The sequence below is a fragment of the Sceloporus undulatus genome, chromosome 6, assembly GCF_019175285.1.
Source record: "Sceloporus undulatus isolate JIND9_A2432 ecotype Alabama chromosome 6, SceUnd_v1.1, whole genome shotgun sequence".
NCBI classification, from domain to species: domain Eukaryota; kingdom Metazoa; phylum Chordata; class Lepidosauria; order Squamata; family Phrynosomatidae; genus Sceloporus; species Sceloporus undulatus.
The window spans coordinates 8,581,242-8,594,063 of NC_056527.1; the positions used below are offsets into that span (position 1 = coordinate 8,581,242).

General features: G+C 40.4%; 1 protein-coding gene across 1 annotated transcript in view; it reads left to right on the forward strand.

Annotated features, from left to right (window-relative positions):
• The window catches only part of LOC121932863 (sodium channel protein type 5 subunit alpha-like), a 345,269-nt gene that overhangs the window by 133,868 nt on the left and 198,579 nt on the right, over positions 1-12,822 (forward strand). The gene's annotated exons all lie outside the window — the stretch shown is intronic.

Below are 12,822 nucleotides of genomic sequence, written 5' to 3' on the forward strand. Positions count from 1 at the left end.
GGAATCTGTCATGTAAAGGCTTCCTTGCCTGCTTGAGTAGCCCCTAAACCCCACTGCCCATTTGTGCACTTCAGTTCTATCCTCCAAACTATAGTCGAAAAAAGTAACTTTCCCAAGCACTGTCTCTCTGCTGCGCAGCTTATTTCATCACCTGGATAAGCATGTCAGCCTAATAAAATGCCCTTTTCAGGGAGGAAGTAAGGATGAGGCATACAGCCCTGTGGGAAAATGTTCTGTTGGAAGTTCTGACAATGATAATTGCATAAGAAGTTGTATGCCTCCCCCGGGAAAACGGTTTTTGCATGGGAAAGACCTGGCATGATTTATCCGGGTGCTGAGCCCCTTTTCTCCTATGCTCAGAAAAGAGCATACAAGGCAAGAACCAAAATAAACGTCCTGTGTCCCAATTGCCTTTGACTTGAATACTAAGCAGAAAGTCCTGACTTACCTCGGGGCATGTATTTCAGCTTCCATCTTGTCTTCATTTTGAACCAAGTGCAGTCCAGGGCTAGCCATCCCAGGCATTGTGTAAAATCCAGTGTTGCTGTGGACGCTGTGTAGGAGAAAGACCAGGCTAGTAGGACCAGGCTAGTGCACAACAAGTAAGAGGTGTGCAACTACTATGGGTTGGCAGGTGATACTGATCCCCTGTGGCTCTTGAGAGGGCTGCCTCCTTTGCTGTAAACCCAACCTTTGATATAATTTTTAAATAGGAACTTCTTTCTTTGGAAAAAAAAATCAAAACCCCTTTCATTCCTCATAGAGGGTATGCGGGATACTTTTGCAGAGTTTTAGGCCTAGAAGAATTTTTTTTCAGTAAAGAAATAAACTAGAAATCAACCCTAGGGAGTGAGGCATTTGTATACTTAAATCCACAAATTTGTGGGCCCCCCAATGGCTCTGAGGGCCATTTTTACCCACTCTTATGCATTATCACGTATGCATTATCACAAGCATGAGGACAAAAGAGGATACATTTTTGCACAACATTGGGCATGCCAGGTTCTGCATCTAGAAACCCATTTAATTTCTGGTTTTGTTTAGGATGTAAAACCCATAATTCTGCTCATCCTTGATGAACTGGAGTATCATGCCATGTTGAGATATTCCTGGGGGGGGGGGGAGTTAACTGTGCTATAATTTTTCCTCCTCTTCCTCCTCCTCCTGCCCCCCCCCAAATTTCATCTAGCAAGTAGAACATCTTTGAATTTTCTTATTTTCATCTAGAAGAATGAAATAAACAAAGATCCTCATGTGGAGAAGAGGCCCCATTGCACATACAGAACTGAAGGTGCATCTACAATGTAGAAATAATGCAGTTTGACACCACTTTTAAGTGCAGTAGCTCCATCCCAGGGAATCCTGGGATTTGTAGTTTTACAAAATCTTTAGCCTTCTCTGACAAAGAGTGCTGGTGCTTCACCAGACTACCCATCCCAGGAGTCTATAGAAAGGAGGCATGGCAGTTAAAGTGGTGTTAAACTAAATTAATTCTGCAGTGTAGATGCACCTTAGTGGGACTGACTTCCAAGTAAACATGCATAGCTTTGCAAAGAGCAATGTTTCTCAGACCAACTATTGGATCTATAGTGAAAATGGGACATTATCACATGCAGGTACTCACTGAATTATGGAACTCCCTTGCCATGTGTTGACCATGCTATTTATTTTCCAAAAGGCATAGTCAAGGAGGCATTCCATAAAGGAGAAGATAAGACACAAGGAGCTAATAACCAGAAGTGCTAATCACAAATTCTCTTGTCCTTTTAAGAAATGAGGGGAAAGGTGTTTGATGTGTATTGTTGCTGATTGCCAACATCTGGTACGGATGCCATTAAGAGCAATAACACAAATAATGCATTTTGATTTTCCCAGGAGACTTTTGGGATGGGGATGGGTAAATAGGATGGAGGGATGCTCTTGGATTTCCAAAGCTTGGTGTTGTTTGCTGTTATTAATGCTTTACTTCTCCCCCGCCCCCTGGCTTCTTATTTCTGGTAGGATCCCAGACTAGAGATGGAAGAATATTAGAAAATATTGGAAATAAATAAATAAATGTATTTCTCGAGAATTGGTAACCCTGTTGTGAAGAATCCCAGATTTACATGAATCTTCACATTTGGGGGCTTGTTCAAATTCAAATTCATTCATTAGCATATCTTCTCCTGTATATAATGGGAGTTTGATCATCTTCTTGCTATGATTCTGATTTTTTTTTAAATCGCCTCTCCAAAACTGCTCTTTGATTTTCAAGAGAAACCTCTCTGGGCACCCACAGGTTAATAATATGAGATCTAATGGATTTAAACTAGAGGAAGGTAGATTTAAGTTGAACACTAGAGACTATGGGAGTGATTTCACAGTAAAATTGATTATCTCTATGTAGATGGTGAATTTTTCTTCATGAAAGGTTTTCCAGAAAAGGCTGGACAGACCTCAGCTGAAGGCATTGTAATTTTTGGAGGTTATGCATCCCAGAGAAGGTTGGATTAGATGAGCCATAAGGCTTTCTCCAGCACCATGATGACTGAATGTATGATTGAGAAAGTAAAATTTTGCTGATGCCATCTGGAAAAGGAAGAGCCAACTTCCCTCTTCTGTCCTTAACAAGCCCTACGTTGGTCAGGCTTCCCTCTGTTTTTATTGCATGGCAAAAACAAAGCTTGAAAAAATTATTTTGGCTTAATAACTTCAGAATCCTCCAGCCAGCATGAATCCATTGCCCCAAAGTATGAGAGCCACAGTCTGGCTCTCCTTTTAATGGAAGATAAGTCCAGCGTTTCATGTACAGTGTTTCTGAAAGGCTTTTCAAAGCCTTCCAGAAGTGATAGTATTTTGCCAAAAAAAGACACCACACACATGCATATTTATGTGGTATGTAGGGGATACCATTCCTGTTTTGCTTGCTCCTTCTTTACTAGTGAGAATCGGCACAATGCCAGATCTCTAGTTGAAGTTGCTTAAGTGACAGTTCTCCCAAATCTGAACATGCCAGCCACAGATGCAGGCGAAACATCAGGAATAAACTCTTCTAGAACATGGCCACAAAAGAACTATAGATGCTGGTCATGAAAGCCTTCAACTTCACATAAACTTGATTGTGGATAATTTTCACTCCTAACCACCTTAGTCTCCCATCCCATTCTTGTCCTTTTATTGAGGACACCATACTTGTGAAAAGTTTTTCTCTTTAGAGTCAGTCTTCCTTAGCATATGCATGACCCTCATTTCTCTGATGTCAACAAAAGTTTTGACCCAAACATTTTCAGACAATACTTCTCTGAAAATATGTATTTATTTATTTGTGCCTTCGTTCATTCTCTAGTGTTTTCTGGTAGCAGCAACTACTGTTTTCTGTAAAACAAACCAAAACAAAAACCCTTTAGAAATAAGATGCTATAATTCCCAGGGGTTTCTGTTCAAAAATGGCCACTGCTAGCCATGTGAGTAGGAATAAAAGCTGGGTTTTTTTTTTATCTACTTGAGTTAAGCGCCTTTTTTTTGGACTACAAATCCCAGAATCTTCTAGCTGGCATGGCCAATCCCCCAAACTGGTTGAGGAGTAGAAAATGTTTCCAAGCTCTGGTATCTATGTTCCATCATTATAGTAGTTTGTTACCACATTAACTGTCATGCCTCTGTCCTGCAGAATGCTTGGATTTGTAGTTTAGGAAAGTGCTTAGAACTCTAAGCCAAATTCTGCTGCTTGTAGTTTAGGGTAATGGTAAGAATCCTATCTCACCCAGTACAAACCCTAGTGAGTATCATGTAGAATGCAGCCAAGACAATGAAGTAGTATCAAAGTACTATTACTGTGCAGTGCAGATACACTCTTTGCTGCTGCCAATATACCTCTAAAATGTTACTTTCACACTAAAAGTGATCCTTTTTCCAAATGAAAGAACAGTGTTATGGGATTAGATAAAGTACTACATCTCTTCCCTATTTATGTAACATAAAGTAAATCTAAGAAAAGAGGGCCAGTGTGATATAATGGTTTGGAAGTTGGAACTAGGATACTGGGAGACCAAGGTTCGAATCCTGATTTGGCCATAGAAACCCACTGGGTGACCTTGGGCAAGTCCCACACTCTCAGCCTCAGAAAACGGCAATGACAAACCCTCTCTGAACAAATCTTGCCAAGAAAACACCAGGATAAGGTCTGGTAGGAGGGTAGAAGAATTTCTACACAAACCATATTGTAAAGGGCAACTCAGAAATGCCGTAGAAGTTCAGGGAAAGCCACCTCCACTGGCTCTGAAAGGTCTTTTCCCTCCAGCCTAATAAGAATGCTTGCTTCCATGTTGTTCAATTTAATGCTTGGATAGCAGGAGTTAAACTGATGCCTTTGCAGCTCGGTAAACAGTCCATCCTGTTAAGCTGTAAGGCTCTCGCCCTCCAATGGTATCATATCAGCGTGATGGATTATTTCTCCCTGTAGATTGGATCCTGGCTGAAATTCGAATAGATCTTAACAATTACTTTTCAAAGCATGGCAGCTCACTCTGGGGAGTGGAAAGCCCCTTTGGCAATGTTTTGCATGCTTGCCTTTCTCACTCATCCCCATCGTTCATCCTCAACACCTGAGATTTCCCTTGTAACGGGCAACCTAGGGGTCACCTGTTTTCATTTTCACTAGCCCTGCTGCTGTGTACATCTTTCGGAGTTGTATGCGGCCAACTATAATTGAATATCACAAAGACAATCACAATTTAAGTCTATATGTACACACATGAGCACACACACACACGAATAATATAACAGATTGCACAATGAATTTGATACATATGCATTATCCAAAATGTTTTATGCCAGTGCAAGACTTGATTGCAGTCTGACCACTAGACAGGCTGACTGAGGTAATTTTGTGATTTGAAGGGTGGGTCGACACCAGCCAGAATATCCAGACTGCTCCTGGAGTATTGTGGCACTGGACTTCCCTTTGAATTCTCCCCATTACCTTTGCATTCTGGAGTGATGCCAGGTGGCTATGTACAGAACATCCTTCTGTGCTTCCTGGCACCATTCTCATTGGCATAAGTTGAAAATGAGGTGCCCAGCATTGATCACATGGCCAGGCACCTTGTTGTGACTTCAGAGTGAGTGACTCCTGCTGGCAGCAAAACCAGATGTTGTATAAACAGCTGCCCAGCATCACTCTAGAATGGTCTGGATTTTCCAGAGCAAAAGGTAAATCTTTTTAATGTGGTTTAAGGCTGGAGTGCCCCAGATTCAATGCAGAACTGGTCTCGTCATGAAGATAGTCTGTAGTCAAATAAGGACTTTGGCCTTGTATCATGAAGACAGGTTGCAGCGAGGGCAGGAGAAAACCTTTTCATTTAGACCATGTAGACAAGCCTGCTGTTTCCCCAAAGCAACTTTTCCAAACTCTGTTTGGAGTCATGGATGGTGTGTTCCTTACCAGATGCAAAAGCAACCTGCCACATAGGCGTTGTGGTGTCCCATATTGTGGACACCTCATTTTCCCCTTGTCATTCTGGGCAGGTGGTCACTATAGGTTAGTTAAGTCCACTTTGGGCCATCTGCTGTACATGGTTTGTTGACTGTGGTTCAGTGGCCCACAAAATGTCAATCTCTGTCTGTAGATACAAAACCACAAGCAGTATACATGTACTGGAGAGGGTGAAAAGAGAGAGAGAGAGAGCAGGGAAGGAGGGGGAGTAAGTATCAAAATGAAATGTTCTGATGCCTGAGAAGATTAAACATGACAAAAAAAAATATACCCAACACGGAGGAGATTATCTTTCTATTTAAAACCATAACTGGATGAATCAAACACACTCTGGAAACTGACCTGAAAAATTAGCAATATTGGGACCATGCAGATCCCAAAAACCTAGCCCAGGTGAGCAACCGTTTAGGGACTTAAAAAAAAAGACGACTATCCATTTACTAGATTCCTGTAATTTTTTTTCTTTATTTAATTCCATAAGGCTGCGGATGATTCTTTAATCCTCAGCTGATCAAAATGCTGCCTTGTATACACCGAACAGAACTGCAAGGATGGAATGCAACCTCTGATAAGAGATCTGGCATATTAATACTAGGATAAAAGTCATACAGGGGTTGCCGCACTGCCTGTTTTCTTGATAGCATCCGACAGCTTCCTCTCATGTCACTTATTGACTAGGGAAAGGGAATAGTTATGGTTTAGCCATCTCTCCTCCTGTCATCCAGTAGATATGAAAGTAAGCAAGCAAAACAAATATTTTTTTTTAAAAAAGGGGTTATACACACATTTTAAAATGTTTTTCTACCTTTTCTTTGTGGGAGCTCAGGACATTACATGGTTTCCCCTACCTCCTCACAGCAACAGCCCTGTGAAGTACTATATATACATGGTAGGCTAGATTGGCACCAGGTGTTTGCCCAGAGGTCACTGAATGAGCTTTATTGCTGGGTAGATTGAAGCTAGGAGAACCAGCATGCTTAGTGGTTTGAATGTTGGAGTACAATTCCCAGCTCAGTCATCAAACCTCATTGGGTGACCTTTGGTGAGTCACATTCTCTCAGCCTTAGGGGAACACAATGGCAAACCTCTAAACTAATCATGCCAGGAAAACCCCATGATAGGATCACCTTGGGGTTGTCATAAGCTGGAAACAAGTTGAAGGTACACAAGAACAAGATTGAAGCTAGGTCACTGGGACTTAAACCACTATACCACACTGGCTCTGTAGATCGTGGGTGGGCAAAGTAGGTGCGGTGGGGCCCACAGTGTCATTTTTGTGGCCCCCTAGCCATCTCAGGGGTCAAAAATTGGCCCCAAACAGGGTAACCAGTTCTCCTCAAACTTTTTGACTTTTGTTAATTTTTTGGAAAACCATCCTCTGCCACTATCTCAACATCTGAACTTAGGGAATGATGTTGTTTTCTGATTTGACCCATTTGCTCCATGATATATATTGTATTCATGAATTTTAAACTTTTCTCAGTGGATTATGATTTCAATTATTAAAAATATATATATTAAAAAACCAGAAAACAACTTGCTCCCAAACACTCCCATTTGCTGCCTAGAGGGCATGGGTTCATTTTCTGCTGTCTCTCCCTGGGTCAGTTTAGTCCCAGGAGAAGTTTTTCATAACCAGGAACTAAATAGAAGTTGACTTCTGTGTTCTGTTATTATAAACAGAATTTGTCCTGGGTCTTAATAACCCCCGAGGGCCTTAAGACAAGGTGGAAATGCTCTTTTTATCCTTAGAGGATGTTTGTGGACAAAAATATATGTATTTTGGCGTGGGGCTTGGCCTCCAAGGTGTCTTGGGCATACTGATTGAGACCCCTAGTCCTCTACAATTGCCCACCTTGGCTGCAAGGAATAGGGATGGAGAGTCCATATGCTGCTAAAACTACAATTCCCATCATACTCAATCACGGGCTAAGCTGGGTAGGGATGATGGTAGTTTAAATCCAACAGTTTTTGCAGAGGGCAGGCCATGAATGTTTTCATAATCTTGTGATGGAGTCCAACAAATGTCACTATGTGGAGTAGCTTTGTCTATGTATGGCATTACTGTGTGCAGTTTACACTAGAGTTTGGAAAAGTTCCTTTTTTGGCTTACAACTCCCAGAACTTCCCAACTGGCACAGGACACCACTGTCCGACCAAAACAATGCATGCAAAAATGCACAGCTTAAGGAAAAGTGTATACAAAATATGTCTATTATTGATACAATTGGAGAAAAATCTTGCAAAATGTATAGAATAGGGAAAAATGCATACCGAAGAATGTAAATTAGGAGAAATGTGTGGAGAGGATTGTAAACCTGAGGGCATGGAACTGTCAAATTAACCATTTGTAATGTGCTCTGGAGTTTTTCTTGCTGAAGAGCAGGGTACAAATATTCCAAATAAATAAATATCTTTGTAGATTTCCACAAAGACTACAAGCTGGCTGAAAGTTGGAATGAAGCAAAATTACATTGGAAAAAGGAGGAATTTAGCAAAACCGTAACAAACAGATCCAACCTTCTTAACTTCTACTGAGTTTCTTTTCCTGGGCACCTTTCACACTACAAAATTATGGCCTTGTTTCCACTTTAACTGTCTTGGCCATGCCATGTGTAATCTTGGAGTTTCTAGTTTGGTATTAGAGGTTTCTGGATGAGAATTCTAAACATCCCTCTCTAAACTGCAGTTCCCAGGGTTCCAAAGGGTGGAACCAAAGCAATTAAAGTGGGATCAGAACATTATAACTTTGTAGTGTATAAGGACCCCTGGACATTTCTGTGTTCCTTTACATGGTAACTAGTATTTCATTAAACACTCAGCTTTTTGTCCTGCACTTTTAAGGTTGGACAGCAACCTGTAAGGTCCCCTTATTCTATCCATTATATCCTTGCAAGGGAGTGTTGGACTATGACTTTGAAGACAAGGGTTCAAATGCCTATTGAGCAATGGAAACCTACTGGGTGACCTTAGGCAAGTCACACTCTCTCCCCACCTCAGAGGAAGGCAAAGATAACCCCCCTCTGAACAAATCTTGCCAAGAAAACCCTATGATAGGGTCACCTGAGGGTCACTGTAATTCGGAAATGACTTGCAGGTACACAATAACAAGGAATCTGGTCAGCCTGATATTTTGGATTTCATCTTCCAGTAGCCTCAGCCAGCATGGTCAATGGCAAAGGGTTCTGGGAACTGTAGACTCAGAGTACATCTACACTGTAGAAGTAATGCAGTTTGACATCACTTTGTGCTGTAGCTCCATCCTATGGAATCTTGCGGTTTCCAATTTTACAAGGTGTTTAGCCTTCTCTGCCAGAGAGTGGTGGCACTTCCCAAAACTACAAATTCTGTCGGATGGAGGCATGGCAGTTAAAGTAGTGTCAGACTACATTATTTCTACAGTGTAGATGCACCTTCAAACACTCAAAAGACAAAGGTTTTCCTTATGTTCCCTTGTATTGGAAGTCGTCTTACTTTTCCATGTCTGAAGCCCCTTCAGAATGAGATGGTGCCCTTGAAGATATGTTTTCAATAGAAAAGGTGATTTTAGTGTTTTTTCAAAAAGTAAAAATTGCCATTAAAAAAAAAAATCTGTACACACACAATTGTGTATTTGATGATGAAGAAGAAAAACATTTTTCTTTTGTTCTTGCCCCAACTGAGCCACCTGGGATTCAATAAACAAATGAACAACAACAAAAAACCTCAGCTAATTCACAGTGCATAGGAGAGACTTAATGCATTAGTTGCTGATGTGGGAAAAGGTGACACAGCTACATTTGTGCTTGTTTGCTGTTATGGTTGGGGTAATCCTGAGCCCACAGTGCTAAAAGGAGAAAAAAGAAAGTCTAATCCAGGAACAATAAATGACACAATCAAGCTGACAGTTAACAGACTGCAGCAAGAAAATCCCTGCTCTGGATGCACCTTTAGAAACTGTATCCAAGTGGGTTTCTAACTGGTGGACTGCCTGCCTGCCTCATTAGATGGTTCTGTTCCTACATTGCTAAAATGAATTCATTTCATCTGCCAGTCAATTACCCAGGCTTTGTGGCTATGATCTTCTAAATCTGCATCCACACTGCAGAAATAATCTGGTTTTACACCACTTTAGCTGCCATGGCTCAAGGCTGTGAAATTCTGGGAATGGCTCTGTTCTGGTGCCACAACAAATTGAAATTCCCAGAATTCCGTGGCCTTGAGCCATGGCAGTTAAAGTGGTGTCGAACTGGATGCAGATGCAGTCCATGAGAACAATCCCGAAAGATCCTGGTTTTCAAACCTTCAGCCCTCATCACATTTTTCCTATGTTATTTCCTTGCTGATAAATTCAGAGCTTGAAAAAGTTGGTTTCCCAGGTTTTGAAGAAAATGGCGTGCTTTTGGCACAGAACCCTTTTCAGTTGTAGAGGAATCTGGGGAAAGTTTTGAGGTGTGCATCAGATTCATTTCAAGTCAAGGCTCTTGAGCTGCCTCTTCAGCAGAAAAGGGTGCTCAGAGGGCTCATTCTTTGCATGCAGAAGAACCTGTTTTTCTTCTACCTCTATATCCAGGAGGGCAAAGAATATTCACAGGTTCTCTCATTCTCAGCAAAAAAGGGAGTCTCAACAAGTAGAGACACTGCATTAAAAATTGCCAGTTTTGGAGGGAATTTTTAACCAAAGTGAGAGAGTAAAGGGACAGGGACTTTCCTTATCATTATCAGCAATAGCTTAGCAATCTGTTTTTTGTGCCAACCCCCCCCCCCCCCCAACCCTTTCCAAAGAAGCTCCATTTTTCAAATCTCATTTTTGGTGCAAAACAAACAAAAAACAAAACAACAAAATAAAAAAAAATCACATATTTTGTAATAAAAGAAATGCAAAATAACCCTATCAAAAACCTGCAAAAAAGAAATCTCGCAGTAAGGATAAAACTTGAATGTTTTCATTCTTGCATAGAAAAGTGAAATAAGCAAAGATTTACATCCCTAGTCTCCAGCTGAATGGGAATGGAGGTTGCTAGTGATAGGAGAGTGCTGCCAGTCAGAACAGACAATACTAGGATAGCTGGAGACATTCTTTGACGCCACTTTCTGTGGTCACTTGGGTGGCAGGTGAGCCAGATTTCTTTCAGCAAAGCTTGCTTGTCATTACCAGAGCTTGGACTTGGAAAAGTTACATTTTAGGCACTAACACCCCCAGATACCTTGCATCATTGACTAGGCATGGGATTCAAGGGGTGAAGTCCAAAGAGAAACTTTCCTAAACACTTTCCCGAACAGACAGGCCAAAATAAAGCTGCTTCAGATCACTTTGGAGGTATGCTAGTTAAGTGATGTATGTGTCCTAAAAGGCTGGAAGCTGCACCAAAGCCATGCTCCAGTCCTAAGGACTGGAGTGCAGCTTTGGTGCAGCTTCTGGCCTCTTAACATGCATGTGTCATTTAAACAGCATACCTCCAAAGTGACCAGAAGCAGCTTTATTTTGGCCTGTCTGTTCAGGCCCTAAGTAACCTCTTCTGGCCCAGCTCCTCCCAAACCTGATGAAGTGTCATTCTATCATGCTGTGATCACTGACAGAATGGATCTCCTTTTCATGCAGCTGATGCCTAGTAAAGCATATAATAATAATAATAATAATAATAATAATAATAATAATAATAATAATAATTTCTTATTTATATACCGCCCTGTGGCGAACCAATCTGGGCGGTTTACAACATTAAAATAACATACAGCATAAAAACAATATATTTCCCTCCCCCATTAAAAAGTTATTAAACAACATATCTAATTTAAAGCAGGTTTGGAGCAGAGTTATGATTGTGGCAGTATGTCACAATCATGACTAAGTAGTGATCGTGACTATGAAACAGTTACCTAGATTCACTCACCTGTAATTGTTTTGTATTCACAATCACTACTTAGTGATGATTTTAACACTATTGCAATGATCATAACGCTACTGTATCAGGCATCAGTTGCATGAGGAGAAGGAGGTCCATTCTACTATCAATTGAAGTATGGATGAATGACATTTCCTTAAGGTTTGAGACAGTCAAGCTAAAAGAGGTTACTTGGTTAAGTATCCTTATATTTTGGTTCAAAACACACTGCAGAAATAATCCAGTTTGACACTGCATTAACTGCCTTGGCTCAGTGCTGGAGAACCCTGGGAATTGTAGTTTATTGTGGCATCTGAGCTCTCGCACAGAGAAGGCTAAATGTCTCACAAAACTACAGTTCCCAGATTTTCTTAGCATTGAGCCAGGGTAGTTAAAGCACTCTCAAACTGGGTTATTTCTGAAGTGTGTTTTGGATCTTGGTTAAATATTCTAGTTAAGTAAGCAGTTAAGTATACTGAGTTTCTATAATAAAAGAAATGCAAAATGACCTTATCAAAAACCTGCCCAAAAAAATCTCAAAATATTGTTCAGTGAGGATAAAACATTTGAACATTTTCATTCTTGCATGGAAAAATGAAATAAGCGAAGTACTTGACACACGATTTCAGCAGATCTTCCCATTTAGGAACACCTCCTCTGGAATAAATGTCGAAAAGGCCGTTGTAGTTCCCTGCAGAAGAATACCTCTGAACAGCAATGCCTTTGTGAGGATTTGTTTGGCCACAAAACCATGACTAACACAATCAGCCAAATCAGTTCTCTATGGAATACCTCCTTTCTTTTAAGGAACTGCTGCCTACTGCACATTGTGGGAATGAGTTTCTTCTTCTTCTTTTTAGCAATCCGCTTACCTCTTCCACAATAAACACTTGGCTCATGCAAAGTAAAACTTGATCCCACCAAATGTTAAGATCCAGATGTCTCTTCCGACAAATCACAGACTCATTAGCATTAAAACAAATAGTTTATGAGCATCCACATTTTGAGAAATTATCCAGATTCACCCTATGCCAAATTCTGAAATGCTGAGCCTCATAAGGTTAACCAACTGAAATTTTGACAAAATATTTTTTAATTGAATTTTAAATATATAAATGCAAAGAAGGGGCCAGGGGCAAAAGACGGAACAAGAAAAGCAAAACACATATGATATGGATGTGAGCTAGGTGTATACATTAAAATAAGCTGACTATATTTGCCAAAGCATGATTTCTTGTAGCTGCCATCAATAAAAGGTTGTTTTTATCCAATATACATATTCTTCATATCTAACAGGGGTGGAGAAAAGGTTACAGCTATTTTTCTGTATTAAAAAGTTCTGTAGAACACCAAATAAATTCTATCACTATACATCAGATATCTGTTATAAATGTAAAATGAGTGATTGTTACATCTCACTTATATTACAGGAGGGTAATAATAATAATAATAATAATAATAATAATAATAATAATAATAATAATA